The 16,434-nt window shown below is 36.9% G+C and overlaps 1 protein-coding gene across 1 annotated transcript in view; it reads left to right on the top strand.

The window, feature by feature from the left end:
• Positions 1 to 1,087: 1,087 nt before the first annotated feature.
• The window catches only part of PTPN22 (protein tyrosine phosphatase non-receptor type 22), a 65,109-nt gene continuing 49,762 nt past the window's right edge, over positions 1,088 to 16,434 (top strand). Inside the window, exon 1 of the mRNA XM_074263103.1 lies at positions 1,088 to 1,306. The gene's annotated coding sequence lies outside the window, so the exon portion shown is untranslated. The remainder of the gene's footprint in view (positions 1,307 to 16,434) is intronic.

Raw genomic sequence — 16,434 nt, 5'->3', positions numbered from 1 at the left:
GTTTTCTGAAGGGGCTTAAGCTTGTGTTGCAAAATAGACAGTGTTACCAAAACCTAAAATAACAGAAGTTATAGCCATATGAAGTTTCTAAGCTTATTCACATTCTTTTCTGAGCTGTTCATGATCTTTTATGAATTTTTATCAAATGCCTGCAGCAGTCTAAGGACTCAAAGGAAAATGGAGTTGCCTCTGGTTTCATACCCCAATCCCATCAGGGGTCTACATACAGCAGGCACTTAATAAATACTTGCTAAATGAACTGAATTAAGAAAAATGCTTGTTTGTGTTTTTTCTTTTTTATTGGTGGGTGTTCCAGGTGGCGATGTCAACCACCCAGCACATGGGGGCTGGACAGGACCATCACTCTCTATTTCTGTGATCAGGACCCTCCAGTAAACCAGAAAAGGCCATTGGATAGGAGCTCAACAAGTCTTCCTTTGAACATGGCATCATTTCTTCAATATGGAGGAGGTAGAAAACATGCTTAGACAAAAGTTTCTTAAAACAGGAGAGATCAGGATATCAGTGCTTCAGATCAAAGTAAGAAAGATTTAAAGTAAGAACTTTGAATTTTAAAAAAGGCCCCCTCAGGTCTGCAGGACACAGGGGCATTTTATACCTGTCACTAGTGGTAGGGAGCATGTGGTAGGGCTGTCCTTGCTGGCTAGTCTTTGGTCAACTCAAATGGGGTCTAGTTATATTCTTGGGCCTAAATGAACTTTTTCAGAGTTCATCCCAGGGCATGAGAAAACAAAAGGTTTCTTAAGAGCTTTCCAGATTTGGAGCAATGAGGGGAAGGCTCAGGACCCATGTTTGCGAGGTGCAATTCAAGCTTCTCTCTGGGAAATAGGAAGCACCAAGGTAACTGGCGTACTTGGCTTAAAGGGTGATGTGGTAAAGGCTTCTGGAGCAGGGGTAAGGCAGACCACATATTGTGTTCTGGTTAGTCTCCTGTTTGTTAAAAACTCTAATCATAGAACCAGGTTCCCTTGTTGGAAAGGGAGGTGCTAGGGCCTGGCTGGGAGGGGATGGCTTTGTTGTGTGACCACAGAAGCTGTTACGTACTAATTTCCTCTGGGGCTTGTGATGAAGTCAGTAAACCACAGTGTTTAGCAGGGCTGCTCTGGCAGTGGTTCCTCTGGGGCGTCTCGACCATGACACCCATCTGACATGCCCTTTCCTAGCCCCCTGACAGCCTGGGGAGCGCCTGCTTTGCACCATGGACCAAAGAGAAATCCTACAAAAGTACCTGGATGAGACCAAAAGCAAGAAATTTATCCGGGAGGCGTGTGCTAGTGAGTTTCTGGTGAGTGTGATGTCGACATCTCGGTGTGCGTGGGGTCTCTGGTCAGTCCCAAAGTGGCTCTAAGTGATTCTTAGAGGAATCAGAGAGTGATCATCTCCTCTAACTGTGGGGTCCAGACATTAAAGGAAGGTGAGCTCTCGAGAAAGAGCAAATTAAACATTTAGTTCCTTTGGGCTGTTTGTATCTTCTTTATATATTCCCTCCCAGATTCTTGCTTCTCAAATTTTGTTTGCTGTTTCTGTGGGTTAAACAGAGGAAATAAACCATTACAGTCTTGTAAATAATAACGTGACTTGGATAGGCAGAATTCTCTGGACAACTAAATTGGAGCTTATATTTTAGAGTCTCAGAAGTGGTTGATATGAAGGGGCCAGAACTAATTCCTCTAAGTAGCAACACTGATGACTTGGCCAGCTCCTTACTATAAAAGACTAGTGGAAGTCGGAAAATTACCGTAGCAACGTTTTATTCTAACATAATTAAAAATTCATTTGTGCCATCCTAAAAGATCAACATCTTGGATTTCTTTTGCTTGGGGTTTGGGATATTGGAGAAAAGATTGAGGATGGATATCAGGACTGAGTCAGTTCTGTTAATCGGGAGTTGTAAAGCAACTCATCCATGAGAACTGTGAATGCTGTTTTAATATCTTCTCCTTTCATGCTTTGCATGTGCCAGGATGAGGATGAGAATCAGTGCTTTGCTTTAGAATGGTCCTAAGGTGGATGTCTCCGATGGAAAGAAAGCCCAAACCCTTTAGGCTTAGTTCCCCAGTCTGTGAGATCCAGACTCCATCCTACAAGCTCAATAAGACTTGTAGGGACTGTGGTAGTACAAAGAGAAATGATCTAACTCCATGGGTCCCTTTGCAATGGGGCTGTTGGAGGAAGGAGCAATGGGGAAGTTCGGGAACATGTGTCTCTTAGACATGTGCTTTCTCACCCCATGTCTCCTAAAAGGAATCAACCCCCTGACATGAAGGAAAAACTGAGCCTAGAAGCAGTGCCACCCCCTGGTTTTAAGGCCTTGTTTTTGGGTGGTGATTAAGTGGAACCCCGCTGTTCACTGACTCATCTCCTCCAGTGGAAAAACAGAGCAGCCGGCTTTCTCCTGAGCTGTACCACCTGAAGGTGGCGGGGATGGAGATGGAGAAGAGCATCGAGGTGCCAAGGAAAAGTGGGTCATTCCTAAGAAGTGAAGCCCTTTCCACAGGGATCTCTGTGGTATTTATTCTTCCGAGGGAGGCTGATTTGGTGGTTGTACAGTTCAGGGCTTGTTTCATAGGCCTTTCTTTTTAACTTCAATACTTAGCACAGTAAGCACCTGATAACTGCTTGTTGATGACTTGAATGACAATAGCAGTTAGGGTTCTCCCTAGAAATTCTTGAGCTGGTGGTAGGATTGTTTTTTATTAACCATATCCTCTAGACCCCAAACACCCCTCCACACCCATACCACATACACCACCTGTAGCCATTTCTGAATTTCTGATCAGATACAGTCAATGACTTTCAGACTTTTGCACCTGAGTATTAATGGACAAAGTGTCCTAGGGACTACCTTTCTCACTTGCTCTTGTCTACCACCATCAATAATTCTCCTAAGGTAATAAAAGCCTTTTGGTCCTTTCCACTCTTGATTCTTTGACTTGCCTTTTTATTTTGCAGGAGAGAGAGTTGATGGAGAAATACAATACAAATATTACACATATTATACAATACAAAAAAGAAATACAAATATCCTTACAAGTGTAGGGATACGGTTGGAGAGATGCCAGAAAAGAATAAGGGACATGTAGCATATGTCCCATATGGTATCTTTCAGAAGTTATTATATAATAGAAAGTTTGGGACAAGCAGCCAGTCCTATGCTTATGCTAAGACTTGAGATTTCTCCCTTTAAGAACCCGCAGTAGTTTTCTCACCTTTATTCAAAGCAAAGAGATAACAGGATTCAACTGTGTCATTTCTGTTCTAGGCTAAGTGTTGACACTAGCATGGAAACTTGGCTCAGAGCTTTTATATTCTAGTGAGTGAGATTCCATCATCAAAGGTCCTGATGTCCAGGACCATCTTTACTGTCTTCTCTACTACTTGAGAAACTCGGTGACAACCAGCACATTTGGCCAGTGAGGTTTTCTTAACATTTTCAGAGCTGAATACTAAATTGATAGAACAGGAACTTGGCAAACATAATCAGCTTTCCTTCTAGTCATGGGTCAAAGAAAAATATATAGAAAGAAACAAAAGAACAGATCCAGAGAAAGGGACAAAGAGGACAAGAAATATAGATAGAAATAAAAAGAAAGAGAGAAGAGATAAAAAGAAAGGAAGAAAAATGGGGTAGGAGAGGAGATAGAGTACTTCTCTTAATTCTAGAAATACTTTGGCTTTCTTACAGTTCTGATCACATTCTATCTTGCATTATAATATTTGCCATTGTCTTCCCTTCTGCATGCTTGCCAGCATCAATAATTCCCCTAAGGAAATAACTTTTTGATCCTTTTCATTCAATTCCTTGATTTGCCTTTTTATATTACAGGGAGAGGATCAATAGAGAAATAGCAAGAATAGATATCTTCCCTTTCATACCCCACCTTGTCTTAAATACAAGGGCTATTTTTGTGTATACACTTAAAAATACTTGCTGAATTGAATAAACAATTGATCGTTCTATGTTTTTCTTGTCCATACTTAATTAGTACTATGACTTTGTCATCATATTTCCTCTAATCATTAACCAAAAGATCCACATTAATAGCTCCGGCAGAGTCTACAATTCTAGTATTAAAGTCTCAAAGGTTGCATATAAATAGTTGCATACAGTTCAAGGGCCCTACTCTGAGTAACAATGATTTAGATTTAGAATAGTTTTATTCTTTTCTTTTCTTTTCTTTCTTTTCTTTCTTTCTTTCTTTCTTTCTTTCTTTCTTTCTTTCTTTCTTTCTTTCTTTCTTTCTTTCTTTCTTTCTTTCTTTCTTTCTTTCTTTCTTTCTTTCTTTCTGTTCCTTGATTTATTTTATTAAAAAACAAAATAAGAAAAAAAGAAAAATAGAAAAGGAATACAAAGCGGATTAAAAGAAAACAAAAGATAATATTGTCATGTGCCCAGCAGAAGAACATCAGGGAGGATTCAAAATTTATAACAATGAATTACCAGTCCAAGAAAGTATATATATATATATACATATATATGTATATATATATATATTAATAGTAGAAATTATATTCATGAGTGTCCATCTTTTCTTTACTTATAAATTGTTCTTTTATTCTCTGCTGCATACCTCTTTTACTTTATTCTTTTTCCTCCTTTTTTATTTCCCCCAACTTCTCCCCTTGTTTTTCTTGGATTTTTTCCTCAATATCATTTGATTTCTAAATTCTTTTTTGAGTTCTATAAATTCTCTCTGGGCAGGGAGCCATTTCACGATACTCTTTGGGGTAGAAGCTCTTTTTACTTCAGTGTCCTCCTCTGAAGATGAACCCTGTCTTCTCTGTTCCCATAGTAAGTTTCTGTGGTGGGATTCTTTCTTCTTTGCCCATTGATTTTTTAAAATAAGAGGTATTTGGGCAAGCACCTCTAATAGTGGGGAGAGATGGGGTCTCTAGCTTCCCTTCAGCTCTCCCCTCTGACCAGGAACCCCAAGCCAAGAGCTCCACCCTCCAGCAAGTGCCCACAGCCAGGTCCCTGCCCCGCTGCCTCTGCACTCACTGGGTGCTCCTTCTTTCCCAGGACCATGACGGGCAGCACAGCTGGGCCTGGCATTCCCAATCAGCTGAGGTTCCTTCAGTCTTCCCAGACTCAGACCCCAATTCCACAAACAGTCCAGGAGGTAAAAGTCTCTGTGGCTCCTGATGAAGTTCAAGCCAAGCTCCAGGGTTCCCTACTTGGTGTTTCTGTGGGGAGATAACCTAGAGATGTTTGCACTTCACACAGGTTAATCCCCAGTTCAGGATTTTTTCTCAGATCTTCTCAGGTAGTACCAGGAGGATCCCTGTTCTGCCCTAAATCTTCTTGATTTTTCACTAATCTATATTCAACCTGAGCCCACAAATTTGTTCTATTTGTGGGCAGAAATCTGGAGAGCTTCAAATTTACCAATTTACTCTGTCATTTCCCTACAATCTAGTTTTATTCTTTTTTTTTTTTTTTTTGAGAATAATACTTGACTTTTCTCCCCTTCTCTACCATTCTTTACCATTAGGTATCCTTGGATATTACTTCATATTCCCCAATTTGTGCATCATTGACAGAGCTACAGAATAGGACTGAGAGAAATGATAATTAATAACCAATGATTCAGGAAAATTCAGATTTCCCCCTTTTACTTTTTTCTTCATTTTGAGATTCTGAAGATTGAGCTAACCTCTATCTGGACCCCACCCAGATGGGAAGCCATTATGCTCTAGTCAGGTTTGGATGGGGATAAATTCTTTGACTAGATTGGCCAAAGTTGGGGAGAATTTAGAACTGAAAAACATAATCAAAGTTCATTTAAACTGTTGTAATATTCATTCTCTCATTAGTTATTAAATAATCAGAGTCGATTGCTATCATTGGGAACACTTTTCTTCCAATGGGAATATAAGCTGTGAACTAGTGGCCATGATTGTCTTTGGTCTAAGAAAGAGAGGACTAAATGACTATCCTTTTGTTACAATTGCAACATAATTAATAAAATTATTAAGTTACCCAGAAATTTTCTCTCTCATACCTTTATAAACGCCACAGGACTTTGAGCCTAGATAGCAATTGTGAAAGATGAGAGAATGATAGCTAGGGAGAACCAAGAAAATCAGGTACCCAGTGCAACATCCCATCATCCCATCCCATAACAGCACATTATTTGCTTAATTCTCCCTGGCCATCATTCCCTCACCTTTCCACTCCACCTTTGAAATAGGTTCAATCAATATGGACCAGAACTATACTAAGTTCTGGACAGGGGGAAGGAATGGAATGCAGAATACAAAAGCAAAAGCTTAATACTTGCCGGCAAGCAATCTTATTAAGACAGGACAATATGACTAACATCTGAAGGGAGACCATCCTCATTTTACAAAATAGAAAGCTTAGACTGAGAGGGAGAATGGCAAGGTCATTCAAGTATAAATAACAGAGTTGGGTTCCAGATCTATTAATCTTTCTACAATGCTACCGTACCTCTCTACATATATATGGTAAAATAACCAGAGAACAATATAGACTGCCTTGCAGTGTTTAATGATGTGCCTAATTAGGAAATAAAGCAGCATATAATTTAGTGGTAATTGTGCAATATAGACAATAAATATAATAGGTGTTAAAGAAAAGACATCAACATGGGATGAAGTCTTCCAGGAAATTTTCATGAGGAGAAAGGTAGGATAGAAATTGAAAAAGTGGATGGCCATTATACTGAAAGAAACAGTATTATAATAGGTTTCCAAATAGGTCTGTGCATAATTCCTGAACAGAACAATAAGACTGTTCTGATTGGAGCAGGTTTGTTCATGGAAATAGAGATTATGGCTGAATATTAGACTAAATTTGGACTTCATCTGGTGGGTAGAAGGGGGCATTATTTTTAAAACATCAAAACTACATGGCTAATATGGAAAATGGTATATAATTGCACATGTATAATCTATACCAAATTGCTTTCCTTCTCAAAGAAATAGGGAGTTGATGGAAGGCAGAATTTGAAGCTCAAATTTTAAAAAAATGTTAAAAGTTTACATGTTTACATATATATATATATATATATATATATATATATATATATATATATATATATATATTTTTTTTTTTTTTTTTTTTTTCCCCCTGAGGCTGGGGTTAATTAAGTGACTTGCCCAGGGTCACACAGCTAGGAAGTGTTAAGTGTCTGAGATTTGAACTCTGGTCCTCCTGAATTCAAGGCTGGTGCTCTATCCACTGTGCCACCTAGCTGCCCCCATGTTTACATAAAATAAAAATTAAATTAAAAAAAAATAATTATCTCAGCAATTGGCAGGAGGTGGTTGTAATACACTTCAGTATTGTCTATCTCACAGAATTACTGTGAGGAAAGCATGTGTAAATTCTAAAGTACAATAGTAGAATGTGAGTTTGCTATCATTATCTTGACTATAAAATGGTGGAAGGGGAAGGAAGAGTGGGATAAGATAGAAAACTGGTCTTGAAAATGGAAGATTTGAGGTCAAAGTCCACCTCTGATACACATTTGCTCCGTAAGAGTGCCCAAATCACATAACCTCTGGCACTTTCCAGGTAACCCTCAAATTATAAATTTCAGAGCTATGGGACCTCCATCGATCAACGGAGTTTCCTTACTGGGATTACCTATGCCAATGAAATCACACAGTACTTGGCATGTAGTAGGCATTTAATAAATTGACTGATCTGTCTGAAGAAAAGTTTTAAAAATAAGTTAAAATAAAATAAAAAGTAGCAGAACAACATAATAACCATCAGTGAAAAACATCAAATAATCACACTAAATAAGGACTTTCATAAGTCTGAAACATGTTAGACTATACCATTTATTTTATTTTAAACCAATGTCTTTTTAAACCATTTTTTACAATATTGTACTCTCCCTTTTAACAAAAAAAAAAAAAAAAAAACCAACAAAACAAAACAAAAAACTGTTAAACAAAACTGACCCAAAGTAACCTCTTTGGTTTATATCATAAAGAATGCACTTAAAAATGTAATCTGAGAACTTAAAATATGTTACAAACAAATGCACAGGAGATATTTGGGCTATGTCTATCATATCCATTTGGAGAAGATTTCTTTTAAAAGTGTAATTTTATTGAATGCAGATGCTGTTCTGAATTCATTGATTTTGATTGTGGTGGTTATTGTTTTTATCATTTCATGTTAGTCCATATTTGTCTGTCTTCTTCATAAATTATCGTTTCTATGTTTAAACTATAATATGCCAGTCCATTACTGTATCATGGTTTATTCATTCTCCAAGCATCAGACATCTAGATTGTTTCCAGGTTCTTACTGCTACAAATAAAGAGGCTATAAATATTTTTGTGTAACTAAGTCTTTTTTCTTTTCTTTTCATGATATATTTAAGATAAAAGCCTCACAACTGGGTCCTTGGGATAAAAGGTATAATTTTGTAACTTTTGTTTTGCTATCAGATTATTTTCTGAAAAGTTAGCACTAGTGGAAAGTCCTACACAATGACTATTTCCTTGCAGCCTTGCTGATATTAATTTTCATTACTTTTTCTGCCACTTAAAAACATTTAGTAGATGTTAAAATTGTCGTGATTCATATTTTTCTGATTATAGGGGAAGGCAAAGATCTTCCCAAATGGATGTTAATTAGATTTCCTTTCAGAAGCAGTCAATTCTTGTGTTTTGCCCATTTTTCTATGGCCAACATGTAGGACAGATGATGATTAAAGATCAGTTGTCGGATTTATCTAGTTCCCAGATAACAGCCTGACTTTATGATAAATTTTGAAATCGTAAGACAAATACTTTTCTACTTTTGCATATGTGTTTTGATATGTTATCTAATTGTCTACAAATTAACTTATAGTCTAAATTTTGATTATTATGGTAGTAAATCTGTAAGATTAATTTGTAATGATTTCATTTACTACACCTAACCATAAGTATATTTGATACTTCCATGAATATTTGATTTTATCAATGTGAGTTTTCTCTCCTAGGTACTTTGACCCATCCAAGCTTTTACATATTGTGTGATTTATTCACATACAGCCATGAGTTTATCACAGGGGTCTCCCCAAAATGGTATGAACTTTGCATGGGTAAAAAGGGAACATGCACACCATCTAAGAAGTCAACTTCCTTTTTGCTTCATGACCATCTTGCTTCCATTTCTGGTCATTTATCTATTTAAAGCACTCTTAAAATGGTTGATTCTGGGCTGTTCTTCAATGGTAGCCTATGGCAGCTTTTCCACACTCACCATGCATATTTCTATTGCTCTTTCAGTAACCTATGACTAATTCTTTGGAGGTTATGGTATTCCATGACTCACAGACATACAGCCACTTAGCAGCACTAGAAATATAATCATGTTCAAAAGGTGGCCCTTTGTTTCAAGGAGAAATTTGGAGTCCCTTAAAGGAGGACACAATTCCCCAAAGACAAAGCAAGCCATTTTTCTTCTATTCAATTCTCAGACCAGGGTCTATCGAAGACATATTGGTCAATCAGTCAGTCCTAATGACTAGGTATCCAATTACAGGCATTGTTAGTATAAACATTCTTCAATGCTATTCACCAAATTTGTGTGGCTTGTTAAACTGAACTCTTTTGAATGATTACATCCCACCTAGTCTGTTTATACTTGGTATACACCTAGCTGTTACACTGTCTAGAATCTAAAGTCCTTGAGTGCAAGATGGTGTTTTTTACTTTACTTGTATCCTTAGTACTTATAATAAATGCTTGTTGACTGACATCTCTATAACTGAGGCAACTGGTCATTCCTTTTTCAAGTTTTAAAATTGTTTTTTAAAAAAATTATACAACTTATCTAGAGAGAATTTAATGACTTGTATGATGTGAGATATGGATTAAACTCATTATTAAACAATCTTCCAACAGTTTTTGCTCATTTCCAGTAATATTCTTCTGTGTTTTTTAGATAGGAATTTATCAAATACCAATCTCTTCCATATATAGGTTTCAGTTTTGAGATTCTAGCAAATTTCATTCATCTATTTTTTGTTTCTCTAGTACCAGACAGAAGTAAAAGTAATTATTGTTTTATTGTACATTTTTATATATAATATGACAATTCTTTTTCTACTTTTCCATATGTATTTTGGCATCATATTATCTATTGTCTATGAAGTAGCTTATTAGTATTTTGATTAATATTTCAATAAACTTGTAAATTATTTTGAAAGTATTTACTATTTTTGCTCTAACTAATAATAAGCAAGGGATATCCTTTCATTTCACCTTAGGCTTTTTTTTTTTTTAATTAGAGGAATGGTTTGATGCAAGAGAGGCTTTAGAAATCAATCTAATAGTGGTCAATGTGACATGTTTTGAGAAGGGGAGTGATTAGAGGTAGGAGGATCAGTGAAAAGGATCACAAAACAAGTGATAAGTGAAAAGGACCAGTACTAGAGTGATAGCAAAGGAAATGCGGACAAAGGAGACAAGACAAGTTTTTAAGGATTAATAATTGATGCAACAGGAGAAAGAGCACTTAGGAGGAAGGAAAGTCCAAAACTGATTCCAAATTTTTAAGTAGGGTTTAGGATAGAGGGGGAAATGGAAACATGGCCATTTAAATCAGTAGTAAATTTGGGAATGGGAGTTTTGGCAAGAAGATAAGTTTAATTGTAGATGTATCAAAATTGAGATGAAGACATTTAAATGGAAATGCGTTCTAGGCAGTTGGAAATATAAGCTTGGAGTTTACATGAGAGCTGAGGCTGAAGCTGTAACAGAGTTCTGAGTAATCACTTTCTAGGCTATGTTAGCCTAGTTAGATCCATTTCTGTTCCCCACCATGTTTAAAAGCCAAGAAAGTAAATGTCATCTATTTCAACTTAAGGTATTGTGGGGCTCACTAAATGACTGGGTAGTATAGTTACCTTAGTAGAGGGGTCTTGAACCAGGCTGAGCTGATATATTCTTGTGCTTGTGAAAGGCTTCTAGGTAGCTCTAACAATATTTAGTCCAACCTAAAGCCAGAAACATTTAGCACTGGTATTCAGTCCTGAAAAGATAGATAGAAAGAAAATAGCTAGAAAGAATATTTATTAAGCTCATACTATGGGCCAGGTATTGTGCTAAATGTTGGCAATATAAAAATAAGAAAGCAAAGTATTCACTGTTCTTGAGGTGCTTACATTATAATAAGAAAAGACAAAATAAAAAGGGGAACCAGAAGGGCATGGAGGAGGAGGGAGGAAGGGAGAAGGGGACACCTGCCGGGGACTGGGCAGCTAATGTTGAGATTGAACAGTCAGGTGCTAAGCCAGAAGAGCCTTGGCTGGATCTTTAATTCTAGCAGGGCTCTCTTAAAATGATAACACCCCCTTATATTTGCTTTTTTCTTTACAGATGTAATGGAAACTTTCAGAAGCCTGACTGTCTGGGGTATCTAAGAGGTGGGGGTGGATGGCTTTTGTATTTTCTTCCCTTTGTGGCTGCGTCCACCTTTTGACACTGGCCTCTCCACTTTCAAGGTCTTTTTCTTGATTTCAATCTTTAGCAGGGAGGGTGGAAGAAATCACTTCCTTCTTTGCCTTCAGCATCATTTTGGGTGGTAAAGGCACCTCCTTATCACTTGTATGGCTCTTTATAGTTAGGATATTTGAGACTTGGATTGATTAAAAGATGTGATACAAAATCATATTTGGGGAGAAATGTGATGTAAGGGAAACAACTTTGGACCCAGAAAAACTCTGGATTGTAAGACCTGAATTTGGATCTTAGCTTTCCTAATATTTAGCTGAATGAACTTCGGCAAATAATTTAACTTTTCTGGAAATTAAATTTTCTTGTTTGTAAAAGTATCAGGAAGAGTCTTAGAGTAGCAAGTGGAAATGCTGTTCCATGTACAATGAAGGGGTTGGGGTACCATTGATGCCATTCTAAATCCTATTAAGTGATAGTTCAGCAAAATTTCCATAACTCGTAAACAGGACTAGGACCCAAGTTTCCAGAATTCAAGTCCACTGAACTTTCCCCTATATTATTTGTTACTTATAACTCATCTAGAAGTCTTTCCACTTCAGTATGCAAATGTTCAGCAAACTGTGACAAAATTCACACTTGCTCCACCTTTTAGTGTTAATACCTTGACTCAGTTATAGCAAAGAAATAGGCAGCACCAGAACAACTTACAAATAATTGGTTCTTAAAATGAGATTCTAGATTACGTAATATAGAAATTTTTTTTCTGAAAACGAAAAAATGCAGTGACCTTCTTCACCTGTAGTGACTGCTCTAAGAGTAGCTATATCTCAATATTCACTCTGTGGAATTTCCACATTTCCATAGCTTTGAAGTGAACCTCTACACTCTAACCACAATAGGCTGTCCTTCACCCACCCTCTCCTTCCCACTGAAATTATTTTTCCTAATTCTGACCCTTACCCCTCTGACTACCCTATTCCATTACTGCATTATATCCATTCTGTTCCAATTTGCCTCCCTAACCAGTCTGAACCCCACCAATGGTTTTTTACTTCAATAGGGCATTCACCACCAGTTCTAGTCTCTTTGGCATATAATTATTTTCACCCAGCAATTTCCAATCTGGGTAACTCTAATCATCTACTTTCAATATCTCTGTTTCTGGGCACTACTAAAAATGCTCTATAAATTCATGGCACTTAATCTCATCTGGGCCCTCACTTGCTGTGTGGTAATACCTTTTTTTGAAGTCTTTTATCAACTTACGATAAAACCCTTAGCCACTGTAATGAACATTTTGCTCTTCAAACTCCCAACTCCATTTGTATCTTCCCAATCTCAGTGAATGATGACACTTCTTCTTTAATAACAATAATAAAAATAAGTAACACATAGAGTACTTTAAGACTTAGGGAATACCTATATATGTTATCTTGTTTGCTTCTCATAAGAATGGGAGATAGATCTTATTATCCCAATTTTGCAAATGAAAGTCATACAGATAAGATAATTAAGATCTTAGGCAGGATTTGAACTCATCTTCCTGACTCCAGGTCCAAAACAATATTCATTGTATTACTTAGCTGCCCAGAGTCTTATTTCTTCAATTTCCATCCTTATCGCTTCACATTTTCATTATATCTTTGGTCATCTCTTTTTTTTTTTTTCTTTCCCTCCATTCTCAGAGAATATGACAAGTTTCCTCATCCAAGATACCTGTGCCTGGGATCTTAGCCTCCTTCAGCTCTCTCAGGACCTTGTTTCAGCAATCAGCCCTTCTCTCTTGCATCTTCTATCTCTCCCTCCCTCCCTGCTCCTTTTCCATAGCTTACAAGCACATTTAGAATGTCTAGGTCCTAAAGAAGAGTTCCCTTGTTGTTGGCTCTCTCTTTGGTTCTAACTCTCCTTCCCTTTCCTGCCTAATTTAGAAACGGTGATCTGCACTCATTGTTTTTATGTACTCTCCATCTGCTTTCTTCTCCCCACTGTACAGTCTGGTTTCCGTTCTCAACACTGTCCTCTCTACCAAATGGCCTTTTTTCAGACCTCAGACTTTTAAATTTTCCTTCAGCCTTCAACATGGTTAACCACCCCCTCCTTCTCGACACTCCCTCTTCCTTTGGCTACTGAGAAATTGTGCTCCCTTAATTGCACTGCTTCCTCTGTGTCCTTTGTGCTTCTCTTTCTTCTCCTGCTCCCCAAATGTGGTATTCCCCAAGGCCCCCATTCTCAACCATCTGCTTTCTCTGTAAATCTTGTCTTCAGGAATCTTCCATCCCTATGGTTCCCATTGCTATCTTAATGCACCCAAATCCAAATCTTCTCCAAATCTGCATTACCCTCACCACCCTCCGTATAACCTCCACTAGGATTTTCTATTCCTATCTCAAGATCAAAATACTCAAAACTGAACTCACTCTCCACCAAATCCTGCTTCTTCTCCAAACTTTCTTATTTCTGTTCAATGGAATTGTCATGTTCTTAGTCATATAAGGTTGAAACTTTCGAGTTATCTGAATCATCCTCTTGCTTCTTCAATCAGTGGAGAAATCCTTTTGGTTTTACCTCTTCAATATCTCTTACATTTATTCCTTCCTCTCCATTCTCAAAGCTACCGCTCCAATTCAGGCACTCATAACCTCTTACCCAGTCTGCCGTAATAGCCACTTAATTAGTTTCTCCACTCACAGAATCTTTCCAATTCCTCCTTCACATGGCTGCCATAGTAATCTTTTTAGTGTACAAGAATCTCTCAGCTTCTTGAATAGCTTCAATGACTACTAACAATTTACGGAATCAAATCTAAACTCCTCAGACTGATATTTATCATCTTCTATGATCTGGTTCAGTCTATCTTTCTAGGTTTGTCTTTTACTAACTCCTTCACCATCCCTTCAACCCGAACCACTTGCTGTTTCCCTAAATATGTAGCTCATTTTTAGTACTTCTTGACATTTATTCATGTTCTTTCCTTTGATAATTAACCAACCAATCAGAAAGACTTATTAAATATTTATTATAAGCCAGGTATTAGGTCCTGGGGATACAAAAACAAAATTAAAACAATTTCTTCCCTCAAGGAGTTTATATTCTTTCAATGGAGACATCATGAACATAGGGAAGTATAAGTAGGTCCCATTTAGAGTGAATGATGCATCAATCCCATGAAGTGGTGACAAGTATTTCTGTTCATACTATTCAAAGTCATAATTATGTAAATTGTGATAACTGTTTCCATTCCAGTGAAAACACATGGATAAATTCAAATAATGTACAGAGTGTGTGGAGGGGAATAATACTAATGCTAAAAAGGTAGGATAAGGCCATGTTGTAAAAGATTTTAAATACTAGATGTCTAAAATGCTCTCCAACCACAGCTTATATGTGTTGTATTACCCGACCTTTTTACCAGGCAGCATCTTCTCTTCTAGTTCTTGATTTCCTTGGAAGAAATTTCTCCCTCAGATTTATCCTCATGGCATTTCATTTTATACCTCTATTATGAACTTATCACACTGGCATAATGTAGACAGAGCAGTGGATCTGGAGCCAGAGGATGGGACCAAAAGTAGGGACCTGGCTAGTACCTAATTAGGGCATATGATGAAGCTCATGAAGTAATCACATTATATCCATATATTTCCCCTGGGCTGGAATCAGCTATCACAGTTTACATAATTAGGACTTTGAATAGTGTGAATTGAAATATTTGCCTTCATGAGATTCATTATTCACTCTAAATAGAACCTAGTTATATGTCTATATTTTATTATAGGGAACTCCATCTCCCAAGGAAGGTCAGCATGTTCTCTGTAATTTATAGTCTTATATAGTTTTGGCACAGTGCTTGGCACATAGTAGACACTTAATAAATGCTTATTGACTGACTGATTGACTTTTCAAGTTGACAGCAAACCATTAACAACTAATTAAAGTCCAGTCAGTAAACCCGTACTGAATCTCCTTAACTATGCTATCATCTAGCCCGTATCTCTCCATGTTATCTGCAAGTAGACCACAAAAGATATTGTTTTGCTGAAATCTAAGTATACTAGGTCAACCACATTCTCCTGATCTGCCAGGCTAGTTACCCTATCAGAAGGCAAATGAGGTTAGTCAAAAATGACCTGCTCTTGTTGAAGCCATGTTGGTTTTTAGCCATGCATGGAGCACATTGGGTAACAGATGCAAAAGCCCCTAGGATTCCACTTCTCTGGTGGAAGGAGGGAGATTCACTTTCTTACCTCTTCTTCAGGAGCACTTTTGATCATTATCATTCCTCAGTGTTCAGTTTTTTTCCCCGACTATTTCATTATAGTCATTTTGTGTTGTTTTCCTGGTTCTGCCTATTTCATTACAACCATTCATTTGTCTTTCCATGTTTTTCTGAATTCCTATTACTAATTTCTTAGGATGCAATGAAATTCTATTGGCTTTTTTTTTTAAACTACCATTCATTTTAGTATTCCCTAATCAACAATAATTTTTTGTTAGTACTTTGCTTCCATAACAGTGATGCTATGAATATATATATAAAACATATATATGTATATTATATATATATATATATATATATATATATATATATATATATATATATATATATATATATATATATATATATATATATAGTATAGCCCTTTAGGATTTGAAAAGCACTTTATATCCTCATAACAGTCTTGTGGGATTGATGCTATTATTATTCTCATTTCACAGATAAGGTAACTTAAGTCTGAAAAATTAAGTGACTTACATTACCCAAAATTACACAGATTCTGAGGCTGCATGTGAGCTCAGCTCTTCCTACTTTAAGTCCAATATTAGCCATTTTATTATCTTATCTCTCCTTTCTTTGAAATCTGCTTTCCTCAAATCAAAAATACATGCAAGACAATGGAAATAGAGTTTTGAGGGATTAATATGGCATCAAAAGGATCTAGCCTAGGAGTAGGAAAAACAGTTGGTGGCTATTGTACTAATCTA

Source organism: Sminthopsis crassicaudata, chromosome 4, assembly GCF_048593235.1.
Source record: "Sminthopsis crassicaudata isolate SCR6 chromosome 4, ASM4859323v1, whole genome shotgun sequence".
NCBI lineage: Eukaryota > Metazoa > Chordata > Mammalia > Dasyuromorphia > Dasyuridae > Sminthopsis > Sminthopsis crassicaudata.
Note: the sequence above shows the minus strand (reverse complement) of the source record. Positions and strands in the feature narration are given on the sequence as shown.